Below are 25,171 nucleotides of genomic sequence, written 5' to 3'. Positions count from 1 at the left end.
TGCCACTGATGTCCTCACACCAAACTTCTCCATGGCAGCCACAGAGAACTATAAAACCAAGAAGGTGTTTTCAACACATCTTTGCACCGCTAAACACAGGGACCCTTGCAGCAACGGGCTTGGGGGTGAGAGGGAACACAATGGTGTCAATGAATATGACACTGTGTGCCTCTGTCCCCAATTGTACATTATACAATGAGGCGATCTTCAAAAAACATCTTGACGCCTATCTTGCTGGGGTCATCTGATCCCGGCAATCTTTTCTGCTCAAGTGCAGGGGGGCTGGACCCGAGGATCTGTAAGGTCCCTTCCAGCCCCTAACAACTATGGAACTGAAACAGAGAATAGGGTGAGGCTGTAATAACCCCACATTACCTCCTCTCCGGGTAATGGGGGTCTTGGTGGCGCACTGTTACACCAAGACCAAAGTTCTGACATTTGGAGAACTTAACGCTGGCAGTGTTTGGCCCTTACAAAAGCGTTGAGAGCACAGACAGAGCTGCCCCAGAAGGAGCGAGAGGTTTGTCTACAAAGTATTTTTGCCCCAAATGCCCCATTGTCGCTACCAAAAAGCTCAGTTCTGCTGGCAGTTGTCAGGGTCAGAACTGTAGCATACAAACTGCTGCAAATAGCAAACTGATTTGAAGAAAATATAAACCTACGTGAGGGAACAGCATCCCAACCCTATTAAAGTCAATTGGCACTTTGCTATCAGGTTCAAGGAGGTCAAGATTTCAGCCAGACTTCCATCGGTTGCTGCTGTCTAACCTAGAGTCAGGTACCCACCTCCCCTGGAAGTGAAGAGGTGGCAGGGAATTTCCTACTGTAGACAAGATTTATAGGCAAGACAAGCAGAGGAAGAAAGCTTTCATTAAGACAAACAGTGAAAGATATATTGTCCTTAAGAAGAAAACACTGGAATAAAAAGAACCAACGTACCTGAAACTTGCTTGCATCTGCCTTACACTTTGCTTTCAATAAAGTAATGCATTGCACGCACACAATGGCTTTAAAGGCAGTTTTTTAACAAACCGCTATCTAAAAAGAACGGAAGCCGGCAGTTTTTGTGTTGCGTCTCTGCATCATTCATGAAACAGTTTATTGTTCTTTCACTCATCAGTTAAATGATATTGAGTCTCAAAATGATGCCTCAACCAAAAGAGCTAAAAATAGTTAAGATAATGCATAAGGTTTCAGATTAAACGCTTCTCTTTGTATCAAAGCTAATGTTATGTGTCTGCAGCACTAATTGTGCGACTTTGGGTAATAGATTCCTGGATGCTGCTCCTGAGGAAATTGTCTCACCCAAAGACTTGCTGATATTATCACCTGTCTTTTGTAACTGAATATATTAACACTGATGACTGCATCTTGCAAAATCAGCTCTTAAGGAATAAAAAAAAAAAAAGGTGTATCATCTAATTCAGAGGCAGCACTCCCGGGGCAGACAGCTTGAGTCTAGACAAGCCGCCTGCCTTTTGCAGCCTCATGTAGGTGGATACATTTTGTGATATATTGTCTTCAGCCATCTTTCTTTGGGGAGCGATTGCTCAGACTTTGTAAAAAAGGATTCTGAAAGCAGAGAAGCTGACAACGCTGCAGTCAATTGCAGTGAACTTGGGAGCCGTTAGAATTTATATCTATTCAAATGTAGATTACTTGGAGTGTTAAAATGTTTAAAGGGCATTTTAGACTCCCATCAGTTTATCTACAGTTGGCATAAAGGTTTTTTATAAATGTCCTGTAAATCTAATGTGTCGGTCTGGAACTAAAGAACCACAGCCATGCGGGGAAAAAAAAAAAAACCAAAAAAAAACACTAGGAATGGCTTGTTTCACACACAGCACGGTAACTGGGTTTTTTCTTAATGCTGTGATACGAGAAACTTTGGGAGTGCATGAAGTGGAAATGTCAATTTGTAAATACCCAGTGAACAACATTCAGGTAGGGAATAACATTGCTAATTGACCTTTAAAACTGTGCAGTTCACTGCCCCACATCTGTCCATGGGAGTTGATTGCCTCCATGATTTAGGCTATATCTGCTTAATCTTTGCCAACGGAACAAGCTCCACTTCCTCACTCTTGTTCTGGCCACAAGAGACAAGCATTTAGGCCAGGCGGACACTAGAAGCACCCCTGAGCTGACTTGAGCCTGTTCCCTCCCCACTCTTTCCCCCATAGAATTATTCCCAGGCACCCACGAATTGCTCTGGGGATTACATAAAAAGGGCTTTAAAATGTTTTAACGCTCCAAATAATATACATTTGAACATATGTACATTTTAATGGCTCTCAAGTTCATTGCAACTGAAGCAGCATCTAGAAGCCCATCATGGAACAAACTACCATTGTGCCAGATGTTATCCAAATGCAGACCAAAACCCCACCCAGGCCTGTCCCCATAAGTGGGAATGTGCATTTCCCTGGGGACGAACAGCAGCGGCATAATGCCTGTTGCTGTTATGTAGCCCTAGGGAATGCCTGTTCCCTGGTAACAGGCTATTCCCCAGTAACAGGTTAATACACTCAGGCTATTATGGGTAGGGACAGAAAATACACATATTGCCCAGGTGGGGTAAGGGAGGCTGGGACCAGCAACTGTGCTGATCCCAGCAGCCTTACCTGGGGTCCTGAGGGTCTCCAAGAGCTACAGCCGCAGTGATCCTGCAGTAGGGAACCTGGCAGGCAGCCAGAGCCTGGCACTGGCTGGCCAAGCTTTGGTTTTGGGGTGGACACTGCTGCTGTTTGTGCCACCCCATTTTTTTTTTTTTTTTTTTAGGCACAGGTTTTTTTTTTGACCCCAGGATCTCCCAGGGTCAAACCGCCTCCTCCCCCAACCCTGTGCTGCAAATTAGCAGCGCAGGGAACGCCTGTACATGCAGCGTGTGTGGTGTATACCGCACATCTGCAGTCATCTGGATGCACCCCCAGAGTCCTGTCCCAAAGCACTTAAAATATAAGTGGGCAGACATATGGGTCTACCTCAAATCTAACCAAAAAAATCCATGACAACATAAATATAACAGTAAATGATTAACACGTTCATCCATCCATGAAGTCCAACACCATTGCTCTGAGCCCTACCCAAAACATACCTTTTCACATGGAAGTCAGTAAAGATTGCACTGTTCTGTAGAAAGGTTAATACACTCAGGCTATTATGGGTAGGGACAGAAATTACACATAAGCCAGTATAAGTAATTAGAAACTGGTTCAAATCTGTAACAGAACAGAAATTCAGGGCATGTTAACCTCTTCCAATATGGCCAAAACCATCTTAAGTTAAACCAGACTTAACTGATTTAGGTGAAATCAGTTTATTGAACTTCTGTCCCAGATCCCCTCCAGATTCAAGTTAACTCACAGTCCCCCAGCAGCCCAGGATGCTTTGCACTTCCCCTGCAAACCCTGCCTAGCAGCATGGGCAGGCTAATCTTGGCTCAATTTCTCTGCTCCAGCTGAGCAGGGAGGCATGCTTTAGCACCCCCAGCTTCTTCCTTTGCCACTGTGGGCACGTGGCTGCATTTCCAGAATCAAAAGTGGATGTCTGTTCACTTGCTTATCGGTTCAATCTATGCAGCTCAGACTAACCTGCAAAGATGGAATCGATTCATCTGTGGGATTTTGACTGTCTGTACTTAGCTTGCAGGGTTTGGGGTTGTATTTAGCCTATATGCCTCGGGGGGGGGGGGGGGGGGAAGGGGGGAGTGAATTCCTAATGAACCATCCTGTCAGCTGTCCCCATTTGTAGTGATGGGGCTTCAATTCAGGTGCCTTGTCTGACTGTAAATAAGGCAAGGAGGTCCATTTAGTACCCTGAATGGAGCTTGGAAGGAAAAGTACAAGTTGCAGGAAGAAGGTTTGGATGAGATGCTAGGAAGCAAGTACATGTGCAGCTTCCATTCTAGGTAGTTGAACAGTTGCATCACTTCAATAAATAGCTCCTCTTAAAAAAGAAACCGCTATAATTTTAGAAGCATGCAGTCCTTTTGTGTTATTTCCTATCATGCAGCACATAAGGCTGTTTAGGTCTTTTAAATGAAACCCAACAACTAATAAAAGCAATTTGGAAACCAGTGGACTACCAGTGCAGGTTGTATAGAGCACAGGTTTAATGTACTCATGAAAAGAGATTCTAGTTAGCAAGCTGGCTGCCAATCCCTTTAGTGGCTGTAGCTGCCAAATATTTAAGATAGCGCCATATAGAATGCATTGCAAAATGTACCCTGAGGGAGACAGATGAGCAGATAACAGTTGCAAAGTCTGTATTGGAAAGAAACGAGTGAAGGTTCCTGAACATCAGCATTTAAAGGAAAGGAAAAATGTGTGAAAAAATTATTGAATTTTATAAAATAGCGTATTAGTGTTGTCCCCAAACAACGGTGAGTTCGTGCCCGGTGCGCTTGTGCCAATAAACACACAGGGTTGAAGGATCCAACTTAATCTTTATTTCTGCGCAGAAAGTGGTGCTTGGCAATCGTTCGCAAAGCAAGCACACACACCTCAATGGGCGTCTGCCTTATATAGCTACGTAACAGGTTAAACTTGCTGATGTGATGAAATGTATAGCAAGCCCAGCAAGTAACCCCCCTTCCAGCTCCCCCCCAAGTAACCCCCCTTCCAGCTCCGGACTCTGTTGATACAGCTTTCCTTCTAGCAAGGCCAGCAATTAAGCAACTAAGCAACAAGCGATCTCCCCCAGCCTAAACAACCTACTCTATGCCCTTGGTTAGATAAAATACTTTTCAAAACATACAAAGCTCTTCCCGAAGTAGAAAATGCATAGTGAAAGTTCAGGGGTACCCATCATTAGGGCAATATATTTGTGAAAGAGGGCAAACCACAAATGACTTTTTTCTGTCTGTAGTCTCTAGGGTTAACATAAGGTCTTTGACTTCATGTGCCCCAGTGAAGTCAAAGGACAGGCTCCCAGCAAGATTTAACCATCAAATCCAATGAATCCCAGAATTGGTTGGGTCTCAGTTTGAGGCTGCACAAAGTTTTCAGAGGCTTTCCTCTTTCTGGGAAAGGAAGGACTTGAGTGACAGTTTTGCAGGAGACCAGAAAAACAGATAAACTGGATCACTGCAAAAGAACAGGTCTCTGAATGCATGACTCTGCCCTCCTGATAATATTAGTTTCTGGGACCCTGAAACTTTCCCACAAGGAGTAATTCATCCTGAATAGCCAGGTGGAATGCCAAGTTCTGTATCTGGATTTTTGCCACTAAACACTTTATCTGATCCCAACTGAAGTCTATCAACTGCTCTGTAGGCTCTGTACTAGACCTTTAGACCTTCCCTTTTCTTATCTTTTTTTCCTTTTCTTTCTTTTTTATTTAAATTCGTTTTGCCTCTCTTAGCTTATATTATACTAATGATGTGATAAGGTGGCTTGCTATGTAATTTAATATGTTAACAGCTTTTTTACTGTGTTATGTGTAAATGAAAATTCATATGAAAACATGATTAAAAAGGAGTGCTCCTGAAGTGCTAAAGAAGTCACAGTTAATTTATACCCTGCAGGCATGGCCGTAACACCTGATGGGATGTTGCTAACTACATTCAAATGACACCAATGTAGTCTGAAAAAAAATTCCTTGCACTTAGTGGCACTTGACAATGGCTGCTTAACAACCCGGCTAATCAGAAGTGGATTATAGCAACAGAATTAATGAAGCACTAAAAGTCTTTAATGAATAATGGAGGATTTTTCATTCTCTTATGCTCTTATGTTTATTCATTTAAAAACCATTTGTGTAACAATTGGAGTCATATAAACAGGTTTGGTACTCATTTTATTAATTCAGTGTGGCATTCACATGGAAATTCAATTTTAAGTTTCTTTATCTTTTCCTTTCTCCTAAACAAAACTAAAAATTAAAAAGAAGCCTTGCTGCAAATTCTTTAACATAAGCCCAGTTTTGTATAATGCAAAATATGTTTTCTATTTTTTACTTTTAAAATAAATACACCTTGGCCCAAAGTTGTTTCCAGAGATTAAGATTGCTCTTTGATCCTCATTGGTCCTTAAAAGAAACTGGAGCCAACCACTAAGTTTGTGTCTTTATTCAAAACTTCACCAAAGTTCAGGGCCATTCATATATGAGAATCTAGCATTGTAAAATCAAGATATTCAGCTGCATTATCAGTTGCTGACTGTTGGAGTCAGATCTCTGGTCCTTTCCTGTTCTTATCTTTTTTAACCCAACTTTGGCAAATGTGCTACAACTCCATTGAGTTTTTGTCACCTTCCAAATCTCACAGAGAAGAGAAATCTTATATAACAGCCTTATACCAGTGTGATCTTTGCAACCAAAATGCATCCTTGATACCACCTCAGCCATTTCATCTGACTCCAGCACCAACATTTGAGTTCTGCAGAAGTGTAGTTTTGTAACTTTGTTCTTTGTTCTTCACTTAAAAAGCAATTTTTCAGCTGCTTCCTTGCTTCGCTGACTTGGAAAAAGGATGTCTTCAGAGGCCACAAATGCTACAAAGCTGACATCAGAGCCTGAGTCACAGCCAGGAGGTATGGCTTTGCGTGTAGTGTGGGTCGGTCGGTGTTGTAGCATCCAGTGAGGAGTCACTAAGGGAGCCACAGATGCTCAGAGCCCCACTCTAACTCAGGTGCTTCACGTAAAGAGCCATGATTTCAAGTCCCCTCGGCAAACCAACAGATGTTCACCTGTTGGGTCTTGGGTGGAGGGGGATCGAGCCTGTCTGCACTGGCCCTGGCCAGCAGGCAGGGGCACTCCAGCAACCTCCTTGGAGTCCCCTTATCTCATGGCCACTCCCAAGCTGGGGTACTGGGGGGAGCGGGAGCTGGGCTGGGCTTGCAAAGTGAGGGAGCTCCATTGCATAACCCCCCTCCCCCAGCTCAGGCGAGAAAAAGCAGCTGGAAACTGCTGCTGCTCTCAGGAGGCCCAGCTGGAGCTGGGGGGGTGGGAATGGGGTGAAATGGAGTCCCCTCATTTCAATACCCCAGCCAGGGTTAGCTGGGGGGACACCGTGAGGTGTGGGGGCTCCATTCCACCCCACCTCCATCTCTGTGCTGCTTCCTTCCCCCTCCCTCCCTGCTGACAGCTTCTTTTCCGCATGAAAAATGAACCCTCAAGGGCACAATTTCCCTAAAGTGCTCTAAAGCAGAGTGCCTTAATCCAATACCTGATTTGATGAGGATTAATTTTTCTCACCATCAGCCATTTTAAAAGCACTCTGCAACCATGCATATGTGGTACATCATAGCTGTACAGGGCTTTCAGGAGCCAGATCACATGAAAAATTTCACATCCGTCTGCACCCTAAGAGACCTATTTGAGGACTACCACATTACTTTGCACAGGCCCCTACAGACTGTCTGGCTTGCTTGCTGGTTTTAGTCTCACTGTGTCCTATTTTTCAGTAAGTGCTTTAACCATAGATGGATTAATGAGCGGGACAGCTGGGCAAGAGCCCAGGGGCCTCTACCAGTTCAGGGCCCTGGGATGCTCAGCACCAGGAATGTGAAAGCCATGGTTTTTAAACTCAGCATTTATTTCTGTCTCCCAGCACGGAGACAAAAATGGTGCCAAGTTTAAAACTGTGGCTTTCACATTTGCTTCCCTGGTAGCTGGAAGCAGGGCCCATCCACCAATGGGGCTGGGGAGGCAGGGCTGGGGCCAGGCTAGAAAAGCAGTGCTACACCTGGGGTGGAGGGGGCTGAACCAGGCCAGAAAGAGCCTCTTCCCACCTGGTCGGGGGCAGTTGGGACTGGGCTGGGCGAGGCCAGGAGCACCATGCTGCACCATGCCTTTGCAAGCAGCAGCACTGGGAGGGCCTTGGGGGCTATAGCCCCCCAAATTCATCTCAGCCTCACCCCACAGCCACCCCTCCCAATACTGTGCCCACCCGCAGAGACACAGCATGGCAGGCCTGGTCCAACCCGGCTCGGCCCTCTGCATCTGCGTGGCTGCATGAACAGCTGGGCAGCAGCTCCCTGCCGGTAAGTGTAATAGGGGCTGGGCGGGGAGCTAGACTGAGCCGTAGATGGCTCACGGCAGGAGGGAGTGGAGGAGAACTGCCTCCATGTGCTTGAGAGTCGGGGAAGGGAGTGGTCCTGTGATGGGAAAGTGTGTGTCTGTCTGTCTGTACATATGTGTGTGTTTGTGTGTGTGTCTGCTCACAGCAGGAAGAGTGTGTTTGTGTCTGTGTCCATGGGCAGAGAGTGAGAGTAGAGTGTGCGTGTCTGTGTCTGTGCATACCTGTGTGTGCGTGTGTGTGTACATTTAGCCGTAGCGGGAGCAGGGAGAGGAGGCGGGCATGTGCTCCCCCCACCCCGCCCGGTGGGGTCCACCCAGCCTCCCCGGCCAGCACTAGGAGGAGAAGGAGCCATCTCCATCCCCTGCAGCCCAGCTCCCATGGGGGGGGGGAAGGGTCCTCCAATTTTGGCTTGCCTGGGGCCCCAGTACACCTTAATCCACCTCTGGCTTCAACAATAAAGGTTAAGAACACAGAATGGGAAGGAACAGAGAATATTCTGGTATTTTCCTCTTCGCTTCTTCCCAAATGAGAACCTAGAAGCTGAAGCAAATATACACACCTCAGACCTTCATAAAATACTAAATATTTAATTCGAGTTTCTGAAAGTGTCTAGCACAGCATTAACTGTCTGACAAACCCATACATCATTTACTAGTAACTAATTCTGTGAGGTCCTTCCTCTCCTGCTGCAGTGCAAAGAATGGGCCAAATTTCTGAACTTCTCTCTTCTTACTTTCCTAAATTTAGAATTGAATTTTCCATTTATGGATGAGGAAACTTCATCTAACCTTGAATTACATAGCTGGGATTTAATGAAAAAAAGAAGGTGGAACCGTCTCTCCGGTAAGAGACGGGAATGAAAGTTAGCAAGATGAGCTACCTATTCCCTTTGATTCACCTTGCCTAACTTTTTCTTGTGGAAAGGTGGGATGGTGCTTATGAGGAACTCAATTAAATTAAGTAGTAGGAGTAGGTACAAGTTTAAGATGAGGAAGGAGACAGAAGATATAGATTTCAATTGTTCTAAATTCATTAACAGTATTTCCCCAAATTGTCACAAGGAATTGTGTATTAGTTATATAATAGCTGCTAAAATATAGCAAGGTAAAAATGGCTCACTAGGACAGATACTAGAATGCCAATTCTGACACCTTTTAAGCAAGCTTCACTTAGGTCCTCTGCCCCCAACCTTTCTAGTTAGATTAGGGTTTCAGGTGGGATTGTGTTGTACAAAGAATTCAATGATACCCAGGCTATTCAAGTAGTCTTCTACATAATTTAGACTGTGTTTAGATGGTTTTCCCTTATTATGTGAACCAAACTGGCCATCTCCTGGAACAAAACATTGTGAAGTCATCATAGAGCCTTTTCTTCTCCACTCTTAGGACTAAAGGTCCCGTGCTAGCTAGGAATTTGGTTCATTTTTTTAAGCAGAATGAATGAAAAAAAATAATTCCTCCAGGTCTATGGGGTGGCCACTTTCTTGTTTACAGCTCATGTGGCAATTGTGCATGCTTTCCACTAATATAGTATCCATTGGGCTTCCCCTAGTGCAGAAAGGTCATCCCCACTGGGGGCGAGTTGGTGATGAACTAAGGAAAGCCTGTGAATTCAGTAGGCACAGTATGGCCGCAGAGGAGCTGTCCAGCTGAAAAGCTGGAACGCTGATCACACAAGGGTGATTTTACCTCTGAAATCTTTTCACTTTCGGCCTACAAGATCACTTAGGCCCTGTGTGTGTGGAGGGAATTTCATTTTAAGCATAATTTGCAGAATATTCACAGAAAAAAATTGTTCAGGATTTGAAATCCTGAAGGCAGTTGTAAGACTAATGTCTACCCAGGGTGCATAGTTCCCCTGTTAAGAACCCTAAGTGTACAAAAGTTCACAGTGTCCCCTGAACAAAAATGACAGTTCCAGGAGAAAATGAACCTAACTCCAATCAAGTAGAAGTGGCTCCCAGAAGAGTGTCTCTCTCAGGAGAATGAATGCATGTACATTTAGCTGTCCAACAAAAGCCACAGTGCTGTCCTCCAGCATCCCAGCATGCATTGATCTCCCCTGCCCCCTGGCCAGGAAGACAGTCTGTGGCTCAGGCTGGGCTCCACTGCATCAAGGCACAGAGTATTGAGGCAGCTGTGTTTCCCCACACGTGACCCATATCCAGACCCAGACACCTGTGCTTCCAAGAACCAGCCCTTACAGGCTGCTGAAATAGAAATTGACATGCCTGCAATTAACGAGAGAGGAGACACTCTGGGTCTCCTTTCTCAAAGCCACACAGCAGGGCAGGAGGGAGGAGAGATTGTGAACAGGAGTTCCCCAAAGAGACATGGTCCCCTGAAGCAGCCAGCTGATCACTATTGTTCTCTGCACTCCACTGATCTTGATACTTTCCATAAGCCAGGGGAGCCTGCAAAGCACATTGGGATATCCCCTGGCTGTGGGCCATGGGCAGTACAGGCTGCACAGCATCCACCTGGTCTCTCTAATGTTTGCATTGTGTTCTCCTAATAGGGTTGCCTACAGAAGGAACAAAACCACAAGATTTCTCATCGTTCCTTTGAATGCTTGTCCACACCCTTCGTCAGGTAATAGAAACAAAAACAGGCAATTTACATCCTCAAGCAAAACAGCTTGAATTTTGACTATTGAACTCATTGTGAAAAGCTGCAGATTAAGCATAATTTGAAGAAACTATTAAGTGAATAATTTGTTAGTACAGTTGAGAAAGCTGAAAATGAAGCGTATGCAGTTCACAAATAAAGAGAGGGAATTTGTTGAATAAATTATATTTGCATATCTTTTACTGTACTACTGTTTGCAGTTGTAGTTACCTATAATAAATATATTATATTATTATATTATATTTCTACAACTATTTCCTGAGGTGAATACGTTTCAAGAAATAGTTGTGGAAACTAATAGATCAAATACGAAAGGAAGGTGAAATTGCCTGTTTCACTTTTGCTCCTACTTGGAAGCTGCAGGGGTTTTGTCATTAAATAGAATTTGGCAAGTGTTAAAAATAACATGCATATCTAAACATTTATTTGTATACCTTAAATGGTAACATGAGGCCCAGAAATCTTCAGTTTGCATAAGCGGCTTGATTTAACATGTATTCCTTGACAAAAATCTTTATTTTGCTAAAAAAGATGTAACCACTTCTATGCAGTAATAAAGTGCTTAAGAAACTGTAGTAAATAAAAATGGTGAGAAACAGCTCTATAGGCACCATCTTTTTCATGAAAGTATTAAATCTAATTTTGTCTTTTACACAAATCATTGTTTTCAGTACACATTATACTCAGAGCCTTGTGCTTGCTGCTGTCATTGTCAACATTTTGCTGTGCACTATCACTTGTTAATATTGGGGTAGATTTTTTTTCTTCTTAGTTCTGTGAAAGCTACAGCTATTAGATGGCTATGCATCCAGTTTCTCCCCCTTCCTAACATCTCTTCATTTGTGATATTTGCAAGTTTGATTTATTGAGTCTGTAATTATGATTACAATGATTAATGCACTTACTTGTTTTCTTTTAGCTGTGTGAGGTATTCTTTGCATGCATATGGCTGACATTATATTATAGGAATGATCATAGTGAATCACATCCTTAAGTGCTGTCAACAGAGCTGTGACAAATTACATCCAGTAAGAATTCTGCACACACATTTCTAAGAATACATCATTTCTGTTTTATTATTTTGCAAATGTGTGTGTGTGTTTCTGTGTATATTCCTTAGCATTTTTTGTTTTTCTATATGCTACCGCATGGTAAGAAAAGTAAAGATCGTATCAAAACCCAGAGAGCAGGCAAAATCTGATTTGGATCTGTGATGCGAGGGAGAAATTCACCCTTATGCAAAAACATGAACATCTCTTATGTTTGAAAAAGGACTTAGGTGGTAGGCTTGTACAAATACGGAAGTATTCAATTCAGAGATTCAGATCACCATCCCAAATCAATTCAGCTGAAATGGCTTCAGAAGATTCAGCGCTGATTCAGAGAGATTTGGAGATTTGACCATAGACTATAATGGGGAATCACCGAAATACCTATAACTTTGTTACTTTTTGATTGATTCAGATAAATCTTGCAGGGATGGTAGCCCCCTCTGATGGCATGAATTCTGCCAAGTTTCAAGGAATTAGGTGCAGGGATTTCTGGGAAACTGTACCTCAAACAGCTGAAAGCTAAACTCATGTCGTGTGTGTGTTAAGGCAGATGGATGAAAACAGCAGGGATGCTAGCCCCTTCTGAGGGCATGATGCTGCCTCCAAGTTTCAACAAGATAGGTGCATGGGGTTTTACTGCCAGGGAAAACACAGCTTTCTTTTTAAAAGGGGTAGGGGGACAAGAACAAATATAAATTGAAAGAAATGGATTGGATTGAGATAGGTAGAGGGATTCTAGTTAGTAAGCTATATCCAATCCTTTCCAAGAACAGAAGACTGACTAGGTAGGAAGCCAAGCTAGTGCAGTATCTTTCAGATGCTGTTGTTCAGGCAGAAACAGCTCAAAATGCACAGAAATGCTGCAGACAGAGGATTATATGCTGTTTCTACATCTTCCCCCAGAGCACTGTGATTGGAAGGGGACTCAGGGAAAGATCACAGTCATGGACCAGCTACAGATGTCAGTCTTTTCCCCCCTGCTCATCTTTCCTCTTCTCAGTTTCTGTTCCCCTGAAAGACTGCTTTCCAAATTGATTCAGAGCTTTTTTTTTTTCTTCTCCTGATTCAATTCAGATTCGGTGATTTGGGATGAATCTTCTCTGAATTGAATCACGGACTGAAGCTTCACACACCCCTATCAGATGGTACTTCATGTTTCCATAGGCCTTGAACTGCCTTTATGCATGTGGTTGAATTTTACCCCAAGTATATAAAATGCTAATCACATCCCACCGTTTGGCTAAGGGACTGTAGGTGACTGTGGTATTGACTAATAAATGAATGAACAACAGATGTGATACTGAAAGTATGATTTGATCCTAAGAGTGACATCAATTGGTTTCCCAGTCATTTCATTGTTATGTCATGCTGAGATAAATATGGCAGTGGTGCTTATATAATATATTTCTGATAGAGAACAGATGAATACAAACACTCAAAACAAAAAACAATTTTATAATCTGTCTGGACAGTCTGCTTCTCTCATCTTGAACGTATTGCCACAGTGCCTGAGGCACTCTGCTGGAGTCAAAAGTACTCTGCACAACCCCAAATAAAGAGGATTCTAGCAAATTTCAGAGACTGTAATAAAACTCTTGTATGGGTTCTGTTGTGAAAGGGAGCATTTTCTCCTATGTGCTCCACATATTTGGATAAATTAGCATGTAAATAGTTGTTCTTATAATAACCACTCAGGAGCTGTTACACTGGTGCAGTAACTGAAAATTTCTCCTTTAATGAGTTATACCACTAATTTCTTCAGCTGAGTAAAGACTGCAAAACTTGGCCCTACAATTTAAAAGTATTTCATAAAATAATTGCCTCCTTGATATTTTCAGTAGAACTTTGTAAGTAAATCACAAGGATGTTTCTATCTCTCTATCTCATAGTTTCCTCATCTCTTTTTATGTTTGTATGTTCTTCCTGAATGGATTAGTGTCCTCACATTTATTCTTTATTTAAAGATATTTCCGGAATATTTTTTTTTGCTAGCATCTATTGGGGAGTAGATTCATTCATAATATTTCATCAGAAGTATTATTTTATTAGCTTGTACTCTGAATCAGTGCTGCTAATAGGCCTGTGCAAAGTGGCTAGTATTCAATTCGGATTCGGGTTTGGCCGATTTGGAGGACAGTGATTCAATTTGGTGATTTGAATCAGTGTCCTGAATCAATTTGGCCAAATATGATTTGGAGAGTCACCTGCTGCTGAATCTCTGAATTAGCCAGGCCAGGCCCATCCCCCCCCAGCCCCAGCTCCTGGCACTTTGGAAAAAAGAAAAGCCCTGACTCAGTCGGTGCTGCCAGGCAGGGGAGTGATTCCCCACTGCTCCCTACTTCCCCACATTGCGTGGGGGGCTCTGCATAAGTCCCCCCAACCCTCCCTGCTCCCACAACGCCCCCCCCCCCTGCAGCTGCCCTGCCCACTGTGGCTCCAGCCCTTTAAGAAAAAAAAACCCGAGAAAACCCCTGCACTTACAGTTTCTGCCAGCATAGGGCAAGCCCTGCTGCCCTGCACCATGTGGGGGGCTCTTTCATGATCCTCCTGAGGCCACTGCAGGAGTGGTGAGTCCCAGGGCTTTTCTCCATTTTTTTTTCTTAAAGGGCCAGAGCCGTGGTGGGCAGGGCAGCCATGGAAGGGCTGGGGGAGCAGGGGGGGGCACGCAGAGCCCCCCATGCCACATGGGGTAGCAGGGATCGCCCCTCTGCCTGGCAGCACCCAGTGAGTTGGGGCTTCTCTTTAAAGGGCCGGGAGCTGGGGCGGGTGGGGCACCCATGCGGGAGGCTGGGGGAAGCGGGTGGGGGTCGGGGGGGCTGGGGGAACAGGCAGGGGATCGGGGTTGGCAGAGGTCCCCCCCATGATCTCCTTCCCCATCCTTCAGCCCCCCCCCGCCCCCCCCCACTGCCTCCTACTTATCAGCTCCAAGTCCGGCTGCAGCTCCCTGCTGCAGGTGGTAGGGACTGCCCAAATCATCAAAGTTCTCTGAATCTTTTCCGAAGATTCAGAGAGCTTTGAATTGATTCGGACCCTTTAATTGGTCCCCTGATTCAATTCAGATTTGGAGATTCAGCCACTGAATCGGGCTGAATCTCCTCCAAATCGAATCACCACCCAAAGCTTTGCACAGCTGTAGCTGCTCTGTTTATGTACATGAGCTCAAAGTCTGGATCAAACCATTATTTCAGTACTCTGAGTGGTTGAATATTACTCTTTTACAAATATTCTGCACCATTTTCTTAAAATTCAGCATCTCTTCTACCCGGCTGGCTAGTAAGTTCATTCACTAGATTATCTCCAGAAAGCAAGGGCCCAGTCATTGTCAGTATGAATTAATTTCAATACATGTATGGGTATTTTCTGCAAAATATTTTCAGGAATGTTCTCTGCTGTAGTTTCCAGCAAATTCAGTAAGTTGTGCTTGAAATTGCTGTCACTAGATAAATAAAAGACATTTTAATATTTTTTTTTAGTCAAATGGGGAAGGAAACAAGGCAAAATGTCTTTCAAAGAGGTTTGTAAGAGAAGGTCTGTTAAAATGTATCATTATTACCAAGCAATTGATAGGTTGTTGTCCCACATTTCTTTCAATATGAGCAATTAATGAGTTCATGGGTGTAGAAGAAACTCTCGCCACAGTGATCTTTTGGACAGCTACCATTTATTATGCTGTACAGAGGCTAGTCAGTCTTAGCCTGTGCCTTTTTATTTTCTTAATTTCAACTGAGGTTTGTGCCTTGTGGCACTGGTTCTACATGAGTTTCAGGTTCCTCTTAATGGTTTTAATTGCTCTTTAATGAATCATCTTCAGATTTCACTTTGCATTGCTTTTTCCAGTTATCCCATTTCTTCTTCTTTCTCCCCTGCCTTTTCTGATGTACCCTGAGCCTGTCATCTCAGCTCTCTCTGCATCAATCTGCAGTGGACAGTCTGGTATTTACAAAAGACTTAACATGCTATGGAAAACTCATCCAGTGCTTTCGAATGGAGTTTCTCTTTATAGCCTCCAAAGGTTAATTTCCAGAAGGAATTGGTACTTTACTTCATCTTTGGTGTATTAACTCTGAGTATTAACACTGAGCCTGCAGTTCTCTTTTAGAGTCATTGCCTTCTTGTGTCAACCATGTCACAGTTCCAATTCAGTATGGTTTCTGGTATCATCTGATAGCTTCCTTCAGGGTTTTATAATATCTGAGATATTTCCTCTCGCTTGTGTTCTGTGGTCTCTTATTCACCTTCTTTTCTCCCTCAGCAGCCTTGTTCTGTTAGAAACAGGACTTGCTAAATGACTATCCTTCCACTTCCTCTGTGACCTCAGCCCCTTTCATATCATATCCTTATTCAGGTCTGCTCTAGTTTATGTGGCAAACCCAATAAATATTTTATTTATTCTGAATTTTTCCTCTGGGAATTTTTTTTCTTTTGAACTACAGCACAACATCATATTTCAAAGGAACTCTGAAAAGATCAGCAGCTGAATAGTGCTGCATATTTTATATGAATCTCAAACAATGTCCCTAGTAGACATAGAGGCAATGAGTATAACTTAACCAAAATATGCTGTTTCCATTACTGTTACCTCATAATACATAGGCAATGGTGAAGAGGGTAAGCTGACCGTGTTTCTTATATTGTACCCATGTTTATATCAGTGAAAATCCCTACATTGTATTAATGGGCAAGTGTCAAGAACAGATTAAATATAGATTTATCTATGCTTGTTTCACATTCAGTGAACGCTGCCCAAATCGGAACAAGTCTGTACTATAAAACCATTCCAAGCGTCTCTTCTTAACATAATTGAGAACAATGGAGCATAAATAAATGCTCTGCTACTATATAATAGATTGAGTGGAAATATCAAAAGTCCCATCAAATTCTGGGCGTCTTTTCTAAAAACCCCATCAAAGTGGAAATCTTTAGATCATAAGGGAAACAAACAGGAAGGAAAAACAATGCCCAATAATGCTATGGGGGAAAAAAGCAGAACTTTCTTATTATTTAGGAATACGTCCTTCACTGGATATATTCTTGTTGGCTTTGACAATAAAATGAATTGCATAAGCATTTATTGTCGAGCAGTCTTAACCCTATTATTTTTTATGTACTTTTCTTTATTTAGGTTTAAGTGTTCAATGAGTCTTCATTAATGTACCTGCAAATTCTGCACAGTGAAAACCCTGCAATTGTTTATATATTTTGATTTAATTGCCCCTTGTTTCCCTTTTCCTCCACCACATTTATACTGCAGGCCCAGCTCACTAATATCGTGGCCTGATCGTGGCAATGGCCGCCATTTTCACACCCAGATCAAGGCACCCTCCCATGCCCTGTGATTGGCTGAGGGGGCAGATTTAGGGCCAGATTTAATTGCAGCAGGAGAGGCCTTGCACCCAAGGCCTCTGATAGCTGCAGAAAGGCCCACAGCTCCCCTGCCCCCCACACCTCCCTGGAAGAGGCAGACAGTCCTGGCACCAGGTAGGGGAGGATCTGTTTGTTCCTCCAGGCAGGAAAACTGAGGCATGGGGGTTTGAGGGTGCCTTGGCAGATAGCCCTGGCTGGCACTAGGTAGGGGAGGGACTCTTTGTTCCTCCATACATGTGTTCCCTCCCCCCAGCCCCAACCCACCCCCCACTCAGTTTTCCCACCTGGAGGAGCAAACAGCCCTTCCCGTCCCCCAAGCTATCTCCTCTTCCTGTCCCTTTTGCAACCCTCCCCTCCTCCCTGGGCTGGTAGGCTCTTCCTGCTAGCTGAGGAACACTTTCTCCAGCCTGCAGCAGGCATCTTGTTGCAACTAAATGCCATGATATGGCTGTTTGCTGGTGAACTCCCCAGCAAGCAGCCATATCATGGCATTTTGTTGCAAATTACATTTTTCTTGAAAATCACTTAATTTCATGATCTTTTACAAAAAAATGCAAGATCGCAATTGATAACAGGCCCTAGTTATTCTTATTTGCTTCAATGAAAGTGAGAAGAGACTCAAACTGCATGTTCAAATAACCACCCAAAGTCCTATAGAATTTAATATGAGGGATGGTAATATATCTGTGTGTGTGTGTGTGTAACAGAATATATATATTCTTTAAGCAGGCCACGTAATTTCTTAAACAAATATCATTTAACATAAATATATTTGTCTAAGGAGTTACTTGTTAAATGCAGACAACTGAATGGAGTAAGAGCAGAAAGATGGCTTGGTAGTTAGATTACTATCTAGAAACTGGGAGACCTGGAAATCCCTGCTCTGAGACAGTCTTCCTCTGTGCTCTTGGTCAAGTTGTTTAGCCACTCTGTATGCCTACAAAGTACAATTCAGTATCAGGTGGATATATTCTCTGTGGAGGTAGCAGGACTTTTCCTTCCTCTTAGGGATGTTGTAAGGATAAATACACTGAAGGCTGAGAGAGAGGTGCTGCAATGATGGGGACAATAGAAGTACCTAGAACACCTCCTTTTATCATTGTTTTTGAAATCTGTAATTAATTTATTGACATAGAAATCCTTGGTATGAACACACATGTCCAGTAAAACTATAAAATGCTTCAAATAACCTTTGGAAATGTTATTTGCCTTTGTTTATTTTCATATGGGTTCTGTGCACAAATCAATAAGGCTAAAATGTGGGCCAAGTTTTATGCTCTTACTTATCTTATTTGAGTTATCTCTTAAACCAATGTAAATTCACAGCAGCTTGATTAAAGTCATGATTCTAAATGCATTAATTAAGATTTACACCAGTGTAATGCTGAGATGATTCAATTAATTAATAACTACAGTGCAATCCATTCACTTAAACGGGGTTATTGTTCAATGATGCCATTGCTACTAAAAGCAGAATTTGACTCTGTGAACATTTTTTTTAAATTTAAGATGGAATAATGGAATCAAGAGAAGATGATGGAAGTTTTCATTTTGGTTCATACTAGAAGCTGTGTTCCTGACAAAGACATGTTCCCCCAAAGTTATATTTCTTCCATTTTCTTCATAGTTAGGATAATACTGTGTGCATATTAATGTTTAGATAGAGCTATTAATGATTAATACCACATTGATTTTTGCAAATGAATGAACCAAGCACAAAGAAACCCTTTTACTGGTCAGTGTTGCTCGTGCAGTGTTGCTCACCAGCCAATCCAGGCATTGTAAGAAGTTTGGCCAATGGCAGCCCAAGAGCTGCCATTGGCTTATAATTAATGCAACATTGCCTAAAGAGGTTTTCGCTTCCTCATTCTCCCCCATAATTTTGTGTGCATCTGTCTGTATCTGTTCTACACTTGAAAAAAATTGTAGGCTAGGGACAGACATCCAAAAAGCCTGAGCATGAATTGATTCAATCTTTGCTGGTTAGTCTAACCTGGCCAGGCTGAACTGGTTTGCAACTGTATAGACATTCCCTCTGGACTGAGGAAATGCAGGCACATGCCTGCAGTGGCTCAGACTAGAAGCCAAGGGGTACTAGAACAGCCCTCCCTTCCCTTCCAAAGTGCTGAGCTGAGGGAGGGGATGCTCCGATTAGGGAGGGGTCCTCCCCTGCACCTCACTCCTGACCAATGAAGGAGCCAGCAGGGAGTTAGACAGCATTTAGTTACACAGCAGGGAGTTACACAGGGAGCAACAGAGCATTTAGCACCCCCATCTAAACAAAACAAAAGCCTCTTTCATTAGTTTGATCTCTTGTTAAACAGCTCTTTCTAAGGAAGGACCACAGGGACATGACCAGCTACCTGTTGATTAGCTCCAAAAAGCCCTAAGCAGACACTGTCCTATCTGCCTTGTCCTGTCTGCCTTACACAGACACCTCTCAGCATTAGCTAGCATACCACATGCTGGCTATGGTCCGTGCTATGCGGGAGGGCAGTGGGGGAATCCCTGCTTGAGTAAGGAGGATAGTGGGAGGGGGCAGGAGGAAGCCAGGCAGATGCCTCTGTACCTGCCATCTCTGCCAGAGCTCCCACCAGGGAGCACAGGGGTGGGGCCAGCCATGCTGGGTTGGAACAGAAAGCAGAGCCCTGCCCAAGGCTGCAAAGCATCTGGGATGCTGGGGGTTTAAATTAAACTGGGAAGGGGTCTGGGACAGACATTGCATGAACCAGTTTGACCCAGATCAGTTAACTCTGACAGTACATTCAACCAGGTTTATCTCAAACTGGTTTCAGCCATTTTGGAACTGGTTTATATGCACTGAACAGCTGTTCTGTTACAGGTGTAAACCAGTTTCTGATCACTTAAACTGGCTTATGTGTAATGTTTGTCCCTAGCTATAGTGGTTATAGAAGGAGGAGCATAGGGGGATTTCTGAATTTGTGATATAGGTTTGTGACCTTGGACAAGCCTGCTCCTCAGTTTTATCGCAGTTACAAGAATAGCAGCAAGAAGCTATATGGCTCTCTTCACAAGAAGCTGTACGACTTAATTAATCTATGTTTGCAAATTGCTTAGGGCTCAACAGATAAAATTGGATCTCAAGTACAATGTATTATTAAAGTATAATTTGTATAGTACTCATTCAGGCTCCCCCATTCTGAATGGCCCTATAGCCTTACATGAATATCCTATTTTGAGCACTGCTTCCATCTGCTTTTCATAATTCCACTGCCGCCCCTCCTCACCACAGCAGCTTTATATCGTTTTAATCTCTAGTAAATCAGACTGATTGTTGATCAAACAAATGAAGTTTGTAATGATTCTATCACAGCTTCTTGCATCTGAAATTGGGTATTGCTATATTAATAGAGACCATGTAGGGAAGGCATTCCATACTTGGCAGAGAAATGGTAGAATAACTGTAATTTCAATTATTTTGAAATGGCTTTAATGTTTCCAATTAGCTAATTACCGTCTGCATGTAATTGGGGAAAAATGGCAAAGGTTGCGGTGCTTATTAAGAAAAAATCATGGAGAAGAATGTTCCCAAATACATTATTTTAGGCAGTGGGTCAGAAAAGTGTATTGGTGATGCGTTGTCACTTATCCTCCCCTATTCTAACTGAGGTATTAGCAATCATTGCACAGCTCTTTTTCATATAAAGACAAGAAATTGCTTTGAATAAGTCTAAACTTTTTTTTTTTTCTTAAGAAGCATCATAGTCCACTAGGCAAGCTCCTTCCTGCCTGAAATTTTCTACTTTGGGAAGAAGAATACTTCAAACTCTAATAAGAGTTTGGATATAGCTCCCAAGTAGAAGAGTTAACTTGGATGCCATTTACAAACCTATCATTTGAGATTCCAAAGAAATCAAAGATATATATATAAAAAAAGACTTACAGTTGTGTGTGATATAGAAATACTAGAGCTAGACAAGATACTATAACATGCCAAGGTTCCTTTAGGACTATGGGACTGTGAATGTTGGGTGTTTAATGACAATTGTAGCATGTAGACTACAGATATGGAGACTGGCAGATGAGTTAAGAAAGAATTAGGGTTCCATAGGAAATGCCTTTATAGTCCAAAATCACACTAATGGTGTGAACAAGTGTTCACAGGACCCAATTCAGGGTTGGGGATGTCAAAACAACAAGAATGGCTGGAGTTTCACAGCCCCAGAGCTGTGCTGAGAATGCACACAAGCATTTGTTAGGTCAGATTAACCCATTTTAGGTCAGATTAACCTATGCCAGTCTAAAGTGAATTCTTGAGAACTAACTTTAAATTGGGCATGCCATTTACAGGGTAACCTAAGCCCTGCAAACACTTGCACCCCCGGGCATTTAGATCACCCTAAGCTTGGTTAGGGCTATCTAAATGTAATGCTTGTACATACCCAAACATACCTTCAGCAATGCAACTTCTAATCAGAAGATAGTCTTTTTTAAATCTCAATCCTAGTTCAAGACTCCCGTTTAATAGATGGCATCCAGCCCAGCAGGGTGTCTGTTACCAAGCAGAGTTTTGAGGGCAGAATCACTCGAGGCCTGAGTGAAGAAAAAGCTTCTTGTGTTTCTCTGCTATGACCTTCTGAACAGTTTTGTTTGATGTAGTGTTGTGGGAAATGGCTGCCATTTCTTCTCAGTCAGACATATAAGCACAGCACTTGTTTTGAGGGAACAGAGAGTCAAAGGGAACCGAGTCAAAAATCAGGAGTTGGCTCTGGACTCTGACCACAACTTAAAAAACTCCCCCAACTAAAAATGACTAGATGCTGATAACGATGGTAAAGAATAAGGCTCTGCCAAGGTGAGGTTAATAAATAAAACCGGATCACCCTTTTTTGTCCTTGCCTGTTATCTTCCCACAATTGCTATTTTGATTCTCAGTGGGTGCGTCTACATGAGACCTTTATTGTGGTGTTGCCTAATTAGCTCTTCAGTAAAGTCTCAGCATCTATACGCGTGGCCCTATTAGGCCACAGTAAACTAATTAACTCCACCCTAGGTTAGTACTTGTAAACACAAGTAGGGTGCTTCAGTGCAGGGGGTCTGCCTGCTGGCTAGCCCCCTGCTGAAGCACCCTCATGCCCTAGCCAGCCTCGCTGCAGCACGTTGAGCCATGTCAGAGCAGCTCCAGTCTTGCAGGCTCCCCTGGAGCCAGGGCTGCTCCGACTCAGCTCAACGTGTTGTGGTCCTGGGCGCACATATAAATGCAGCACCTAGGAGCAATAAACTCCTGAACATTATGCACTGGAGTTTATTGCATAGCATTAATTTCACATGTAGACACACCCAGTTATATGTATCCTTGAGATCTTTGTGGTTTTTAGTCTATGGTCTAGCTGAATGATTTGAAGGATAAAGTGCATGGGTAATGGAGCTGGTTTCATATAGAAAATCATAATGAAAGAGAAAAATACAGTGCTTCCCATGCCACCCCCACACAGCATGCACGCACATACCCACTCACTGCAGAGCCTTCATCATTTTCACTAAATAGCTCAGAGGCTGGGAACAACTACATTTTGCAAACGAGTAAGCAAGCAAGTAAACATAATAATAAAAGCCGAGATATGGCATCACTCGATTTATGGTATCTTGTTTGTTCATTTGACAATTGTGTTTTACTTTAATTATTTATTATCATAGCACCTAGTTTACTAGCATTTTCTGTTACATTTTATGTATTCTCTCACACCCATTCTTTTTGCTGATCTGAGAAGTTCATTCTGGCTTAAGTTAATTTAAAATATAGGTCCCATAAACACATTGCACGGAAGGAATAGCTTTATCTGTTTTCATTGCACTTTTTGGGATTTATCACCATTTGCTCTTTTTTTTTTTCTTATTTAAATTTGCCTCAATTGAAAAGCAGCAGCATTTAACTGAAAATACTGTTTATTATTTATGAGGCATCCTTTTCTCCATCTAGAGACTGTTAAGAAGAGCTTGCCAATTGCTATTGTTTTTGAAAGATGAAATGAGGGCTGCTTAATCCTTGAGCTTGCAATCTGACCTCTGCTTGGTCGGTAGATGTCAGCAAGTTAAAATATATAATATGGCCACATTAGAGATTAGACAAATTCATCAAACAAGCCATGTTGACTAATAAAAGGACAAGTGCTCCTTTACACAAATCAAATTCTGAATACATAAAAAGCACAAAAGACCTTGGGAAAGGATTGCATGATGAAAACTGCAGCTTGTTTTATTTTCTGTTCAGGGATTCAAAACATTGGCAATCATAACAGCACTGTGATTGCAATGGAAGGTATTGGCAAGAGCAGCTGATGTACAAGCTAAGTTGCAAAAGAGAGGAAGATAGCGTAAGGTATTAGCTATTGGAAAAGGCCACTTGCTTCTTTCCATTCAGAAGTCCTGGACAGATAACCAAGTGGAGTTGCTAAGCCTTTTTCTGGTAGAGTATGGACATCACAGTGTTCTGGTGCTTCACTGCCTTGATGAATAAGTAGTTCATGAATAAAACAAATTAATTGGGATATCTTTTGATAGAAAATGGTGATATGCCAGAACTGAAAATGTAATGGAAATATACCGTTATTTCTATTAAAATATTTCTGGGAAAAGCTTCTTGCTCATAGAAGGGGATTTCTGGTCAAATTCATGGAGAGCAGTTTATGGTGGGTTAAATGCCTCATTCAGAACAAGAGCCGTAGTTTTCCCACATTCCACACGAATGCCTGAACATGATGGCATGACCATTTTCTAAGTTGTCTTTTTCGGCCTGTCTTGTCAGCATCGTTATACTTTGAAATTAAAGTGGCATAAAGAAATTCCACTAGAAACTACCTAAGACAAAGTGCCTGGTACTAATTAGCGCACTATTAAAATTACCTGAAGTTCACTCGGCAGCAACCCTCTTCTGAGATGGACATATATATATATGGTGCCATGAACCTCCCCTGATTTCAGATCCTATCACCATGGAAGCAGTACAGGTGTGCCCTCCTCACCCAAGCTACCCCTGTGTGTTTATATGCCTAATTTATGTGCCTGAAAGCTTGCAAACAACTTTTTTTCAACTATTTAGTTGGTCTAATAAAAGATATCGCAACATCTACCCAAAGAGCCTTGCCTGCCTATGCCTAACTAATGCATCCATGTGAAAATAGGCTAGATAAAGGAGTTCCATGGACGTGGAGGTGAGAACGTAATCCTGGAATAGAAAGCACAGGAAAAGACGCATTTTAAAAATGTAATGTATAGCCTCTAGATGCAAACTCAGCCCTAATGAAATCAGTGCCAGTGGGACCAGGAACTCGTTTCCTCCGTTATAATAAAACCTTTTCTTTCGGTGTTTATTGTTCTGTGGGTTGGTTTTGCGTTGCTGCTTCCATCCTTGTTGCTGACAATCAGATCGGATCCATCACAGATGTACACTTGCATTGCTTCTGTTTAGTGCATCTTAATTCTTTAGTTCCAGGTCTGTCATGCCTGCTCTTATTTTATTGAAAAATATTTCATTTTGGTTGAACATCTGTCTGTATTGATTTTTGACACCACTTATTTCCTCGGGTATTATCCATTCTTTTGTATAAGGCGCACACTGTGCAAGCACATTTCTTAAGCCTCAGATCTCCCTCAGACTCAAGCAGGGTTGCCAGGTGAGCTACTAACTACCAGCTGTAAGAGCCTTATGAAACAGCCCTAAAGCAGTGGGCAATGATTGTGTGTTATGCTCTATTGTTTGAGTGACCCTCCGACTGTAGTCTGGACTCTTTTATTATCTTTGGTGGGCAATGAGAGTACTCCATGCATACAGGTGCCGTGCTGGAAATAGCGAGAGAAGTAAAATTGCTGAGTAACAGTGACCGAACACAATAGGAAAGAGCAGACGATTGTTCTCTGCTTCTATGAGCTACCATCTTCAGCACGCCTAGGCAGCACACACTGCCCTAAAAGCAGGCACCAGAACCGAGATCTGCTTTCAAGTGAGTGTCCTAAGGACTGCTCTAGAAAGTAGAATGACATGAAGAGCAGAAACCACCATAAATGAAGGGGCTCCAGGCACAAGGATCGTACATGAGAGACAGACTCCCTGGAAAAACAGCTGAGGATTTATGACATTCTCACCA

General features: G+C 42.7%; 1 long non-coding RNA gene across 6 annotated transcripts in view; it reads left to right on the top strand.

The window, feature by feature from the left end:
* The window catches only part of LOC132252418 (uncharacterized), a 275,583-nt gene that overhangs the window by 238,220 nt on the left and 12,192 nt on the right, over positions 1–25,171 (top strand). For 5 of the 6 annotated variants that reach the window (XR_009464309.1, XR_009464310.1, XR_009464305.1 and 2 more), the window contains 3 exons: positions 6,430–6,533; positions 8,771–8,866; positions 10,541–10,614. This is a non-coding gene — a long non-coding RNA (uncharacterized LOC132252418). The remainder of the gene's footprint in view (positions 1–6,429; positions 6,534–8,770; positions 8,867–10,540; positions 10,615–25,171) is intronic. The other variant, XR_009464308.1, reaches the window with a different exon arrangement.

The sequence above is a fragment of the Alligator mississippiensis genome, chromosome 9 (assembly GCF_030867095.1).
Source record: "Alligator mississippiensis isolate rAllMis1 chromosome 9, rAllMis1, whole genome shotgun sequence".
NCBI lineage: Eukaryota > Metazoa > Chordata > Crocodylia > Alligatoridae > Alligator > Alligator mississippiensis.
Note: the sequence above shows the minus strand (reverse complement) of the source record. Positions and strands in the feature narration are given on the sequence as shown.